This window comes from Urocitellus parryii, chromosome 5 (genome assembly GCF_045843805.1).
Source record: "Urocitellus parryii isolate mUroPar1 chromosome 5, mUroPar1.hap1, whole genome shotgun sequence".
NCBI classification, from domain to species: Eukaryota; Metazoa; Chordata; class Mammalia; order Rodentia; family Sciuridae; genus Urocitellus; species Urocitellus parryii.
Genome location: NC_135535.1, coordinates 100,933,777 through 100,948,819, shown reverse-complemented (window position 1 = coordinate 100,948,819; position 15,043 = coordinate 100,933,777). Strand labels below are relative to the sequence as shown.

At 37.1% G+C, this 15,043-nt stretch overlaps 1 pseudogene across 1 annotated transcript; it reads left to right on the top strand.

Annotated features, from left to right (window-relative positions):
- The first annotated feature begins 210 nt into the window (after window positions 1–210).
- Window positions 211–11,830, top strand: LOC113175136 (large ribosomal subunit protein uL23-like; annotated as a pseudogene). The gene is made up of 4 exons (XR_013343650.1): window positions 211–572; window positions 8,315–8,385; window positions 9,977–10,255; window positions 10,685–11,830. The product of XR_013343650.1 is annotated as a large ribosomal subunit protein uL23-like (transcript).
- The last annotated feature ends 3,213 nt before the right edge of the window (window positions 11,831–15,043 follow it).

The window sequence follows — 15,043 nt, the reverse complement described above, 5'->3', positions numbered from 1 at the left end:
TCACTTCGCCTTTCTACCAATGGGGGTCTCAGAGTTCCGCCTCCGGGCACGCTTTGCTCGCGCGCCCAAGTCACGCGGGGGTCACGCCCCAGGTCGACTTCTGATAGGTCCGCTTGAAGAGGGTACGTGAGGGCGCACGGCGGAAGCAGAAACTACGCAAAGCGGCCCGCGCTGCGGCCTTTCTGGGAATTGCAGTTCTTTTGCCAAATATTCTCGTTCAGCGTCTCCCCAGATTCTTCGCAGCCGGTGGGAGCCGCTGTTCCGCCGTCTGTGGGTTTGAGTATACCTGCGTACGGGTGGCCGCTATAGAACGATGGGGTCGTTGGTGTCTTGGTTCTATTAACAACACTTTTTTCTTTACGTCCTTTTTACGGTGTAGTACCTTGGGCTGTTTTGTTGTTGTTGTTACCGTTATTTTTTTATCTCTCATCTGGTGGCATTTGCTTGATAAGCATACTCTGCAACCATCGGTGTTCACCAGAGGTTTCTTATGCATGCCCTGTTCTTTTCATTTCTCTGCATTTCTGGTGCCCTGGGGAACAAGCAACACAGTTCTAGTCTTTGTGTCTTTGGTAAGATCCTTTGCGGTTTCCTTATGTTTTATTAGCTATTTGTCGAAGCCCTGCTTGTTCTTAGAACTTAGTTCAGATATTTCTGCTACTGTAACTTCCTGGATTCACTCCCACAATGAACTCTTCCTTCCTCAGAACGCTGGTTTGTTGGCTTGTGCTTGGCTTCATTTATCTTGTTTTATTCTGCTTGACATTACTTGACTTGTTTGTGTCTCCCATGCAAATAGGGGCCGCCTTATTAGAACTGTTACAGTGTTTTGAATCTAATGATAATATTAATATCACCAAAAATGTGCACATCTCTGAGGGGCTGGGCACTTTTGTAAGTGCCTTTTTAAATTTTTAAAAATTTTTTAATGTCTTAGAAGGAACCCAACTTTTATTTTACTGAGAAAATAATTTGATCAGCACAGTGGCTAAATTTTTTTTCTGATAAATCTGAAACAGACTTTTGGTAGGGGAGTTCACAGTAACTCACATCTGTTAATGCCTTTCTCTATTTTCCCCCTGAGTGTCACACAGGGTAATGCTTGGGAAAGTCCTTCAGAGCCCAGGTGGCCCACGATTTCACAGGTAATTAGAAAATTTGAATCCCTTGATGAAAATTAAGTTTGATTATTAAGTATTAAGTATTTGAATTTTTTTTTAGAGAGAGAGAGATAATTTTTTAATATTTATTTTTTAGTTTTCGTCGGACGTTACAACATCTTTGTTTGTATGTGGTGCTGAGGATCCAACCCGGGCCGCAGGCATGCCAGGCGAGCGCTACCGCTTGAGCCACATCCCCAGCCCTAAGTATTTGAATTTTAAGTCAGAAATAGAAAATCTGATATTGCATGAAGCTACTAGCAAATTAAGGCCCTGTGAAGCCTGAGGTAGTATGCCATGTGGCCATATATTTAGAGTCCTGGATAGCAGTGCAGTGTTCCTGGGCTATTGTGACTCCATTTGGATCTTGATGCCACCTGTTCCTGGGGCTGCTTCCTAGCACTGTCTCAAAGGTTGTTCTTTGGGCTCAGCATCAACTGTGTAAGTGCTGTTAAAAAAGTAGTAAGTAGTTCACTTAATTCACACCATCCTTATGAGGAAGTATCATGTGATTTTTCAGATGAGTAAAATAGCTAAGTATATAACCTGCTCTGGGTGCCGTAGCTATTAAGTATTCAAATTTAGGCACATAATCTCCAGAATCCCGCTCTTAATCCTTGAACCACCATACTGATTGTATATTATTCTACATTTGTTAGTGCCAGGCATGTTGGTGTGCCTATAATTCCAATGACTAGAGAGGCTGAGAAAGGAGGATTGAGTTTGACATTAGCCTTGGCAACTCTGTGAAACTGTATTTCAAAATAAAAACTAAAAACTGCTAATCAGCTCCCCCTGGATTCAGTCTCCAGGACAATACCCCCCCCCCCATATCACAATTGTTTATTAATTGATCTATTTAGTTCTGGGTTGGATATTGGATGTTTCCTCAGGGAAAAAAGTTAAAAGATGATTTTCCTTCTTATAATAAGAGTAATTTGAAATCAGTAAACAGAACAACAAAAATCATACATAAACACAACAAAAGGTTGCATGTTTTCTTCTTGGAAGTAGTTGTTTCCTTTCTTAAAAAAATGAGTACTTCTCCATATCATTAATTTTCCAGATAGACTTCATGTTTTTTCTGGTGTTGGGGATCAAATCCAGGGCCCAACATGTTCAAATAAATTTTTTAATAGCTGCATAATATTTAGTTTTATCAATTGTTATTTAATCTATAAATGTTGGGCATTTAAGGTTTTTCTATTGAATTGCTTTTATAAATCCATTCAATAAACATTCACTGAGCAATTACTATGTGCCAAAACTATTATGTGTGTGTGTGTGTGTGTGTGTGTGTCTGTGTGTCTGTGTGTCTGTGTGTGCTTGAGGTGCTGAGATGGAACCCAGGGCCTCATGCATGCTAGGCAAGTGTGTTACCACTGAGCTACATCCTATTAGCCCTAGCCTTATTATAAGTTTTCAGGGTAGAGAACTAAGACAAAAGTTCCTGTTTTAAAGAACCTTTAACTGGGCTGGGATTGTAGCTCAGTGGTAGAGCGCTTGCCTAGCACGTGCAAGGCACTGTGTTCAATCCTTAGCATCACCTAAAAAGAAATAAACAAAGGTATCATGTCCATCTGCAACTAAAAAAAATTTAAAAAACCAAAAATCCCCACCTGGGTTCAGTGATGCATGCAGTAATCCCAGTGACTCTGGAGGCAAAGACAAGAGGATCATAAGTTCAAAGGCCGGCCTCAGCAACTTAGGAACTAAGCAGCCTCTGTTTCAAAATAAGAAATAAAGGACTGGGGATGTAAAAAGGTCCTCTAGGTTAAGTCCCCAGTACAGAAAAAACAAAAACAAACAAAAAACCCCTCAAAATCCTAAAAACCAAAACTTTCATTCTAGAATTGAAATTCATTTGTTGGTGAATTCAAGTTTGACTTCAGAAAGTGTGCCTCTTGGTCATTGCCTAGAGTAGCATTGAGTTGGTGGGTGAGAAGTGTACATGTTGAAAGTGGAGAATAGGTCAGAAATGCATTTAGTAGGTAGAATAACTACTCAAATAATAACTACAGAAATTCTCTGGGGGTGGAAACTGAGGTGGGCTTCTCTTCCTAATCAGTTGCAAATAAACTAGATTACTTACTGCATGTAGGGTCTCAGTGCATGTTCTGGGTGCTTTCTGTGTTTGAACTTCAGAAGAGAGGTTCTCATCAAGGGCAAAAGTTGTTGAGTCTAATCTGGGAGCCTTTCTGGGAATGACTTCTTTAACCTCTTGACACAGTTCTTCTGTGTGAACCTTGTGTTAACAGATTTTTGACCTGGTTTCACTGTTAACAATATCCTTCCTGGGCTGAAGTTATGGTTCAGTGGTAGAGCGCTTGCCTACCATGTGTAAGTTACTGGGTTTGATTCTCAGCACCACATATAAATAAATAAAATAAAGGTCTATCAACAACTAAAAAAAAAATATTTAAAAAAATCCTTCGTGCTTACAGTTTCTGATCTGCTCAGGGATCTTTTGGAATTTATTTGGTGGTTTCTCAATCTTGCTATGCATGTATTCAGTGTGTCATCTTGAACCAGATTTCAATTTAACATTTTTCACTGATTCCTTTTAAAATAATCCCATTTAACATATTTCAAAGACTAGTTTTTTTTGTTTTGGTAACTTTCAGTTTACTATAAGTTAACATTTATTAAAAAATGGAAGATAGTACAAAGAACGCTGGTATATGCTCTACCTTGATTCTTCAGTAGTTTACCTGTTGCCCCATTTACTTATTTTCTCTTCCCCACTAATCTACCCTCCCCATTGGTTCATTTTGAACAATTTAAGAATAAATGCTTCATTCCAATAAATATATCAGGGTGTGTTTCCTAAGAGCAATGCCATTCTCTTGCATTAATGCAATGTAATTATCAAAATCAAGCACTATAACCTTGACATAATATTATCAAATTTGTAGTCCATATTCAGAATTTCATCATCTGTCCCAATAAATACTCTATAAGTACTTTCCATTCCCCAACCATTGGAGCCAAACCAGAAGCACCTAATGCAATTAGTTGGTTATCTTACTTGACCTTGAAAATTTGAAGGTCCACCTATTTTGTATAATGTCTCTCAGTTTGAATTTGTCTTTTGTTTACTCCTCCCATGGTCAATATTGGTGATTAAACCCAGGGGTGTTTTACCATGAGCTACATCCCCTGCCCTTTTTATTTTTTATTTTGAGAGAGGCTCTCCCTGAATTGCCTAGATTACCCTTGAACTTGTGATCCTTTTGGCTAAGCCTCACCAGCAACTGGGATATCAGGCATAATAACTTTTTTTTTTTAAACAGGAAAAATTTAAAGAATTATTTTCTAGTAGAGATGATCAATTACTAAAAAATGATAAAAAGACTATGTTATACAGAAGTAGCAATAAAGGAAGTAACTTAAAAACTTAAAGGAAATGTTCCCCTCCCCAACCACAAGTTCAGAAATTCAGACCTCTGAGGAGAGGGTGTGGTTCCTGTCACAGGAACACGCAGCCCCCTGATGAGGCAGAGACATTGCTTTTGGAGGATATGGGCCACTGTTGAATAGCCAATGGGAGTCTCTTTATGGTGATTCTCTTATTCTTTTGATATGTTCATATTATTTTTTGATTAATTCTATACTATTCAGGCATATAAGATATTCCATGTTTATCTTATACTTTTCAACATTGGTGAATCCAAAGGACATTATGCTAGGTGAAATAAGACATGCAAAAAGAAAACTATTGCATGATTTCTCTTGTATATGAAATCTTATAAATCAATCTAAAAAAATTACATACAAAGATCAGAAAGGTGGTTACCAGGGATGGGGGTGGAGGAAATGAGAAAATGTAGGTCAAGGGGTACAAGTTTGCAGTTATATAGGATGAATAAATATAGTTTTTGATACATAATATGAAGACAGTAGTTAATGATATCATATTGTATACTGGAAATTTACCTAGAAAGTAGATTTTAGGTATTCTTCCCAAGAAAGGGAGAGGGTGAGAGGGAAAGAGGAAAAGAAGAATAAGAGATGGGAAAAAAAGTGGATAGGTTATTATATGAGATGATGGATATGTTAATTTCCCTGATTATAGTAGTCACTTCTCTGTGTCTGTAATCAAAACATATTACAAATATGTAGAATAAAAAATAACAGCAACAACAAAAACTTGTACTTTTCTTACCCTAGAATCCATCATTTCTTAAGGGGTTCTTTAACAGAGAAATCAAGACCTGATTACAATTGGTATTTATTGTTACTTATATGCCATTGCTCTAATTCCTCTCAGCAGAGTTAGGAAATCTATGTATATTTCTGAGATTGACCCAGGTTCCCAGTATACTTAACATAATTGCTGTGTACATTTGTTCACACAAAAGAAAGCACAGGAAGTAGTTTTATAACTGATAAATCATAGCACTATGTAAAGCATGCCTATTAAGTAGTGTTCAGTGTTTGTTTAAAGTTCTATTTTTTTTCTTGTTGGGGTAAAATATATTTTTAAAAATTAAAATATAAATAGGGCTGGGGATGTGGCTCAAGCGGTAGTGCACTCGACTGGCATGCGTGCGGCCCGGTTCGATCCTCAGCACCACATACAAACAAAGATGTTGTGTCCGCTGAAAACTAAAAAATAAATATTAAAAATATTCTCTCTCTCTCTCCACCCCCCTCTCACTCTCTCTTAAAAAAAATTAAAATATAAATAATTTAATAACATTCAGTTTCTGTAATTTCATTATCAGTAAAATTATGTAAGTTTATAAAAGTAACATGATCAATAACAACAGTAATAAAAACAGGTGTTTTCCACCTTGTCAGGGAGAGAACACACTCAAGAAACAGTAGTATAATCAAGTAGTTGTCTTTTATCAATTCAGCCTATATGCAGATTGCCACTCTGCTTTTTCTTTAACATTCTGTTTTGTATAGGCAGAACAATATGAAAAGACCAAGGGAAAGAGAGAAGATGGAAATTAAAATTTCTATTCAGTCTGGACATCTGTAATGGAAAGGGTATAACTGCTGCAGTAGTTAATGTATACCTAAGCCTATGGGAAAATTGATGTGGTTTGAGTGGTGTTAAAACCCATTTACACTTTTAGCAGCAGAGAAGATCACATGCTACACAGTGATATCCTAAGGGGATAGATTAACATTTCAGATTTTTTTTAACCTGTAAATTAAAGTTATTTTTAACTGACAAAATATAAATATATACATACTGAAGTATGTGATGTTTTTATATGTTGTGTAATGTTGAGGAAAAATTTATAAATCATGAAGAGTACAACTTTTAGTTACACAATTCAGTGAATTTTGTCAAATGCATCATACCTATTACCACTCTGTTACCATCAAGATTTTCACCCCCTCCAATTTTCACATATTCCTTTCCACTAATTTTTCCTGGCCCTGTATTGTTCTAATATTTTCATCATAGTTTTCTTAGTTTAGAATGTCATGTAAATTGAATCACATAATATGTACGTTTTGTGTCCATTTGATTTCTTTCACACAACAATATTTACAGATTCTGTTTTTTGTTTTTTTTTTCTCCTTTTATGGTGCTGGGGATTGAACCCAGGGCCTTGTGCATGCAAGGCAAGCATAAACTGAGCTATATCTCCAGCCCCCAGATTCTGTTTTTGCATGTATCAGTAGCAATTTTTTTTCTTTTTGGTTGGGTTGTAGTATATTGTATGCATATTTCTCACTCTTGTTTATCCATACTTTAAATAGGTATTTGAGTTTTATCTGTGTTTTCTTCTAATAAGCCTTACAGTTTTATTTTGTATGTAATCTTGTAAGAGGAGACATTATAATTGATATTACTAAAATAAAAAAGATCATAAAAAACTACTGTGAATCTGGATGTGGTGGCACTGTTTGGAGGACCAAGGCAAGAGGACCACAAGTTCCAGCCCAGCCTGGGCAACTTAGCATGACTCTCAAAAAAGGAGGAAAAGGAGGGAGAGGGAGGGGAAGGGAAGAGGGAAGAGGAGAATGAAAATTCCTGTGAACTACTGTGAACAATTATGTGCCTAACAATTATTTGGATAACTTAGAAGAAATAAATTCCTAGACACATACAACCTATTAATAATAGATCATGAAGAAATAGAAAATAGAACAGACCAATAACCAGTAAGGAGATTGAATTAGTACTAAAAAAATCTCCAATCAAATAAATGGCCAGGAGTGGATGACTTCACTGTTGAATTTTATTAAACATTTCAAGGACTAATACCAATTATCAGACTCCTAAAAAAATTGAAGTAGAGGCAATACTTCCATACTTATTTTACAAGGTTAGCATTACCCTGATACCAAAGCCAGATAATACTACAAGAAAAAGAAAATCATTGGCCAATATCCCTGATGATACAAAATCTTCAATATAATATTAATAAACTGAATTAAAAAATCATTCAGCATGATCAAGTGGGATTTATCTCTGAATGGTCAGACACATGCAAATCAATAAACATGGTCATAATATGATCATTATCTCAATAGATGCAGAAAAAGCATTTGACAAAATTCAACGCCTTGTCATGATAAAATCAGCCTACTATAATGATACAGCCATATCAATGGTTATAGCAGCTGAATTCAGAATAGCTAAACTGTGGAACCAACCTAGATGCCCATCAATAGATGAACAGACACTGTGGTACATATATACACAATGGAATATTACTACTCAGCGTTAAAAAAGAATAAAATTATGGCATTTGCAGGTAAATGGATGGAGTTGGAGAATATCATGCTAAGAGAAGTAAGCTAGTCCACAAAAATTAAAGGCCAAATGTTTTCTCTGATTAGTGGATGCTGATCTATGATGGGGACTGGTATGGGAAGAATGGAGGAACTTTGGATTGGGCAAAGGGGAGGACGAGGAGGGGTCATGAGGGTAGAAAAGATGATGGAATGAGATGGACATCATTACCCTAGGTACACATATGATTGCATGAATGGTGCATCTCTACATCGTGTACAACAGAGAAGTGAAATGTTGCGCTCCATTTGTGTATGATGAATTGAAGTGCATACTGCTGTCATGTACAACTAAGTAGAACAAACAAAAATAATAAAAAGAATTGAAGTAGTCTCATTTACAGAAGACATGATCTTTTTTTTTTTTAATATTTATTTATTTATTTTTTTAGTTGTCGGCGGACACAACATCTTTGGTTGTATGTGGTGCTGAGGATGGAACCCTGAGCCGCATGCATGCCAGGTGAGCGCGCTACTGCTTGAGCCACATCCCCAGCCCCCAGAAGACATGATCTTATATATAAAAACCTTTAAGACACTATCAAGAAATCTGTTAGAATTGATAAAGTCAGTAAGTTACAGGATACAAAATCAGCAACGTTTTTATGTACTCATAATGAACTACCTGAAAATGAAATCAAGAAAACAAATCCATTTACAATAGCAACTAAAAAATTAAATACTTAGGTGTAAATTTAATCAAGGAGGTAAAAGACTTGTATCCTGAAAACTATAAAACATTGATAAAAGAAAATACAAAAAAAAGTGAAAAGTGAAAAGATAATTTTATTTTTATGGATTGGGAGAATTAATATTGTAAAAGTGTTTACACTTCCAGAATTGGTCTACAGATTCATCCAATCCTTGTTGAAATTTCAGTGTCATTTTTCATGGAAATGGAAAAAATCATTAGGATTCGTATATGGAATTCCCCAAATCCAAAATGATAAAACCCCCAAAATAACAAAATAAAACAAGCAAAGAACAATTACCATAAACAAACCTGGAGGTCTCATATTCCCTGATTTCAAAACGTAAAATGGTTGGAATCAAAATAATGTGGTACCGGAGGGTGGTGCCTGCCTATAAACTCAGCTACTCAGGAGGCTGAGGCAGGAGGATCACAAGTTTGAGGTCAGCCTGGGCAAATTGGACTCTATCTCACAATAAAAAATAATAAAAGATCGTTGGTATAGCTCTGTATTAGAGTGCTTGCCAGCATGCAGAAGGTCCTGGGCTCATTCCTCAGAACTGGATTAAAACCAAAAACAGAATAAAAAATAAACCAAAACCAGCATGGTATTAGTATAAAAACAGAAACATAAAAAAATGGGATAGGATAGAAAAATTCCAAGATAAACCCATGCATTTATGGTCAGTCAATTTTTGACAAAAGTGCTAAATAGGACACACAATGAGTGAAAGACAGAGTCTTCCATAAATTGTATTGGGAAAACTAGAAATCCACTTGGAGAAGAATAAGATTAAATCTTAGTATTATGCTGTTTTTAGTCAGCTTTTTCACTGCTGTGACTTAAAGACTCGATTGGAGAGGAGGAAAAATTTATATAGGGCTCATGGTTTCAGAGGTCTTAGTAGGTAGAAGGCTGGCTTCATTCCTCAGGGCTCGAGATGAGGTTGAATGTTATGGTAGAAGAGTGTGGCGGAGGGAAGCAGCTTACATGGTGGTCAGGAAGCAGGGAGTCAGTTCCCACTTGCCATGTACAAATATATACCCTAAAGCCATGCCCCAATTCCCACCTCCTCCAGTCACACCCTACCACTTCAGTTGTCACTCAGTTAATCCCTATGAGGGGATTGATTCACTGATTGGATTAAGACTCTTATAGACCAATCATTTCTCCTCTGAACCTTCTTGCATTGTCTCACACATGAACTTTTGGGGACACCTCACATGCAAACCATAACATAGGCTATAATAAAAATCAACTCAATTAAAGTTGTAAGACTCCAAATTATCAAACTAATAGAGAAAAACAGGAAAGCTCCATGATATTGGTTTGGCAATGATATTTTGTATATGACCTTGAAAGCACAGATAATGAAATCGAACAGACTGATGGAATTACATCGAACTTCGTGCAAAACCTTCGTGCAGCCTAAGAAACTTCGAAGTGAAAAGACAACCTTAGAAGGAGAGCCTTTTCACCAAGATGACACCGAAAGCTAAGAAGGAAGCTCCTGCCCTTCCCAAAGCTGAAGCCAAAGCAAAAGCTTTGAAGGCCAAGAAGCGTGTCCACAGTCATAAAAAGATGATCTGCACATCATCTACCTTCTGGGGACCCAAGACATTGAGGCTACAGAGGCAGCCTGTTGGGTACAGAGCAGGCTGAAATGTGTTGTCTGCAGGGCAGGCTGAACAGATGTTGGCTGCAAGATAGTCCACACACTCAAACCCCCCTCTATCTGGTCCTTTATCACCTGTTTGTTTGTTGTCTGAACATTCAACCCCGCTCAAGGCTGAACACTTAACCCCCCCTTGGGCCAACAAGGCATCTTGCTGACCCAGAGGCCCCATTAGATTTGGGCTATAAAAACTCCCTCCTGCCAGGCCCCCCTCTCTCTTGCTCTCTCTCTCTCTTGCTCTCTTTGTCTTTCTTGTGCTCTCTCTGTCTCTTGCTCTTGCTCTCTCCCTCTTCATCTCTCCTCTTCTCTTTTTTCTCTCTCTCTCCTTCTTTCCTTCTTTCTTTTCTCCTCTGTTGCACTGCTGCAATAAAGATCTTTTGGTTGCTCTTTTATAGCCCAAATATCCTGGGAAGAGCGCCCCCAGGACAAACAAGCTTGACCACTATGTCATCATCAAATTCCCTCTGATCACTGAGTCAACCATGAAGAAGATAGAAGACAACAACACACTTGTGTTTATTGTGGATGTCAAGGCCAACATCAACACCAGATCAGACAAACTATAAAGAAGCTCTATGACATTGATGTGGCCAAGGTTAACACCCTGATCAGGCCTGATGAAGAGAAAAAGGCATACTGGCTCCTGATTATGGTGCTTTGGATATTGCCAACAAAATTGGGATCATCTAAACGGAGTCCAGCTGTGTAAGTATACTTTTTTTTTCCAACATAAAAAAGGAGAAAAAATACTTGCAAATGATACATCTGATAAAGGGCTGACATTCAAATATATAAGGAACTCAAATAATAACAAGAAAACAAATTACTCAATTGAAAAATGGATGAAGAATCTGAAAAAATAATTCTCAAAAGATACAAATGGCCAGAAGAGCTATGAAAAATGCCCAGCATTACTATATCTTTAAGGAAATGCCAATTAAAACCAAAATGATCTCTGTTAGCTTTTCATTGCTGTGATCAAAAGTACTTACCAGAACAACTTAAGAGAGGAAAGTTTATTTGGCTCACAGTTTCAGAGATTCAGTCCATGATTGGCCAACTCTATTGCTCTAGGCCCAAGATGAGGTAGAACATCATGGCAGAATGGTGTGGCAGAGGAGTGCTGCTCTTCTTTTTTTTGGTACTGGGGATAGTACTCAGAGGCACTCGACTACTAAACCAAATCCCCAGCCCTATTTTGTATTTTATTTAGAGACAGGGTCTCACTGAGTTGCTTAGTGCCTGTTTTTTGCTGAGGCTGGCTTTGAACTCTCAATCCTCCTGTCTCAGCCTCCCAAACCACTGGGATTACAGTGTTGCTCTTCTTATAGTAGCCAAGAAGCAGAGGGCCAAGGAAAGGTGAACCCTTCCAGATCATGCCCCCAGGGATTCCTCCACTCTGATTATGCCCCTTTAGTCCACAGCCACCACCCAGTTAGTCCATTTAAACTAGGTTGGACTAATTGTATTACAGCTCTCATAATCCAATTATCACACCTCAGAATATTCTTGCACAGGTGATTTGGGGGGACATATCACATACAAACCACAAAATATCACTATACATGGTTAGAATAATTTTTAACAATAAGATGAAAGATAACAAATGTTGGAGTGGTTGCAGAGAAAAGGGAATTCTTATGTTGTTAGTGGGGATGTAAATTACTATCGCTGGTATAGAGAACTGTATGCATCTACCTGTGTGTGTGTGTGTGTGTGTGTGTGTGTGTGTGTGTGTGTGTTGCTGGGGATTGACCCCAAGGCCTTACATATGCTAGGCCCAGAAAACAGTATGGAATTTCCTCACAAAACTAAAAACGATACTACAATTCAATCCAGTAATTCCACTTATAGGTTATATATAACCAAACTGCTGAAATCACTATATCAAAGGGACACCTGTGCTCCCATGTTCATTGCAGTATTATTCACAATAACCATGATATAGAACAACCTAAGTTCCATTAGCAGATGGATGGATATAGAAAATGTGGCATATATATACAGTGAAATACTGCTCAGGATTAAAAGGGGGATAAATCCTAGCACTTGTGATAGCATTGGTGAATCTGGAGACATTATGTGAGCTGAAACAAGCCAGACCCAGAAAGATAAATTTTCCTCGATTTCACTTAGATGTATAATCTAATGAAGTTGAACTCACGGAAATGGAGAGAAAAACAATGTTTAACCATATTCCGGGAGTTGGTGTGTTAGTTTTTTTTCTCTGTGATCAAAATACTTGACATGAATAACTTAAAGCAAGAAAAGTTTATTTTGGGTTCATGGTTTCAGAGGTTCGGTCCATGATCAGCTTACTACATTGCTCTAGGCCAGAGGTGATGGCAGAACATCACAGCAGAAAGATGTGGCAGAGGAAAGCTGTTCAGTTCATGGCAGCTAGGTGGGGTGAGAGTGGGAAGAGTGTGAGGAGCAGGGATGAAATAGAATTTCCAAGGGCATGTACCCAGTTACCCACTTCCTCCAGTCACACACCAGCTGCCTGCAGTTATCACCCAATTATTCATTCAAATTATTTATTCATAAAATGGGTTGATCCACTGATGAAGTTATAGCCCTGTAGTCTAATCATTTTACCTCTGAACATTGCTACATTGGATTTGTTTCCAACCCATGAGCTCTTGGGGGGGACACTTCATATCCAAACTATAACAGGTGAGGAGGAAGGGAATGGATAGTTTTGATCAAAGGGTACAAAGTTTCAGATAGATAGGAGGAATGGGTCTTGAAATCTTTGCACAGCAGGGTGAATATAGTCAATAATAGTGTATTATATACTTCAAAAGAAGGGAGCAAAAATTTAAAATGTTTGACCATAAAAAAATAGGTATGTGAGGATATGGACATGTTGATTAGCTTGTCACATTATATACAGATATCAAAACATCACTTTGTACCCCATAAATATATACAATTATTATTTGTCAATAAAAATAATATTAGTAAGTTAGAGAAGGAAGGCACTGATGTATAATGCTATTGTAAACTTTCCATTTAGTTTGCTTACAATGATTAAATCTAAATAATTTGAAAAAATTAGAAAAGGATAACTAATAATTAGAAAACTCAACAAAGCAATATTATAAATGATTTTATGTCAATAAATATGAAAATTTATATCAGTGGTCTGTAAAGTATGAACTGTAGGCCAAATCTGGCTTGCCACCTATTTGTGAATAAAGTGGTAAGAGCACTTACTTACCTATTCTCTTTTTATTGGAACTCGAATATATTTATTTTTATTTTATCTGCTGATGATTTTGTACTACTAAGTACAGAGTTGAGTACTTGTGGAGGATCAAATTGTTGGAAATGCCTGGAGTATTTACTCTGTGACCTTTTACAGAAAAAGTTTGCTGACCCCTGACTTAGACCCCTGACAAATTCATTAAAAGACTCTTAAGTACCAAAATTCATTCAAGAAAAAAAAATAGATAGCCATTGATATCCCACTATCCACTAAAAAAACTGAATTTAGATCGAAAATCTTCCCACAAGTTGGGGGGCACAAACCTGAAATCTCAGCTACACTGGAGGCTGAGGCAGGAGGATAGCAAGCTGGAGGCCAACATGGGCAACTTAGTGAGATCTTGTCTCAAAAAGTTTTTAAAAGCTTGGGAATGTAGCTCAGTGGTAGAATACTGGCCTACCATGTTTTGAGACCCTGGATTTAATCCTCATGATCACATATAACAACAACATCAGCAACAGCAAAAAGCACACAAACAAACAAACAAACAAACCAAACTTTCCACAAAGAAAACAGTGGCCAGATGACTTCCCCAGAAAGTTCTACTTCTTCCTTTTCATCTTTTATTTACTTTTCCTTCTCTAGAATTTCTGTACAATGTTGAATAGAGTTTACAAACTCAGACATCCTTGTCCTTTTCATGGTCTTATTGGGATAGCATTCATTATTTCACCTTAATAATGTTATCAGTTGTAGGTTTTTTTATAGAAGCCATTGGAAGGTTGGGAAAGTTTCTTACTATTCTTTATATGGACTATATTTAATCTGAATGGATGTTGGTTTTTTTTCTGTGTTTTTTTCCCCTGCTTCTGTTGGCATAATCTATAGTTATATAGTTTTTCTTCTTAGTTCTGTTAATAAGGTAAATAATGATTAATTTTAGAATGTTAAACCAACATCACACACTTGTGGGATAAACCATCCTATTATGATGACACTGATTTTATGTTTATGGGTTCAGTTTGCTGATATTTTAAAGATTTTCCTATTTATATTCATGAAGGTTGGTGTCCGTAATTTTATTTTCTTGCAATTATTTGTCCAGTTTGGCAATAGGATCATGATTTCCTAAACCAAATTGGGAGAGTGTACTTACATTTTCTATTTTCTGAAGGAGCTGTGTTATTTACTGCTGAATGTTTGATAGGATATGCGAGTATTAATTGCAATCTGCTGAGCATAAAGTTTTTTTTTATATATATTGGAAGGGTTGTATTAACTAATTCAATTTCTTTAGTAGATAAAGCTTTTCAAAAATTTCTATTTGTTTTTGTTAGTTAAATTGTGTTTTTCAAGGAATTTATACATTTAATCTAAGATATTAAATGTATTGGCATATAGAATGCTTACTTGTCATACTTTTCATGTTTTTAAAATCTATAGCAGCATGCCCTCTTCAACTCTTTCTCCCTCTTCTCCCCTCCCCTTCCCTCCCTCCCTCTCTTCCTCCTTTCCTTCCTTCCTTCTTTCCTTCCTTCCTTCC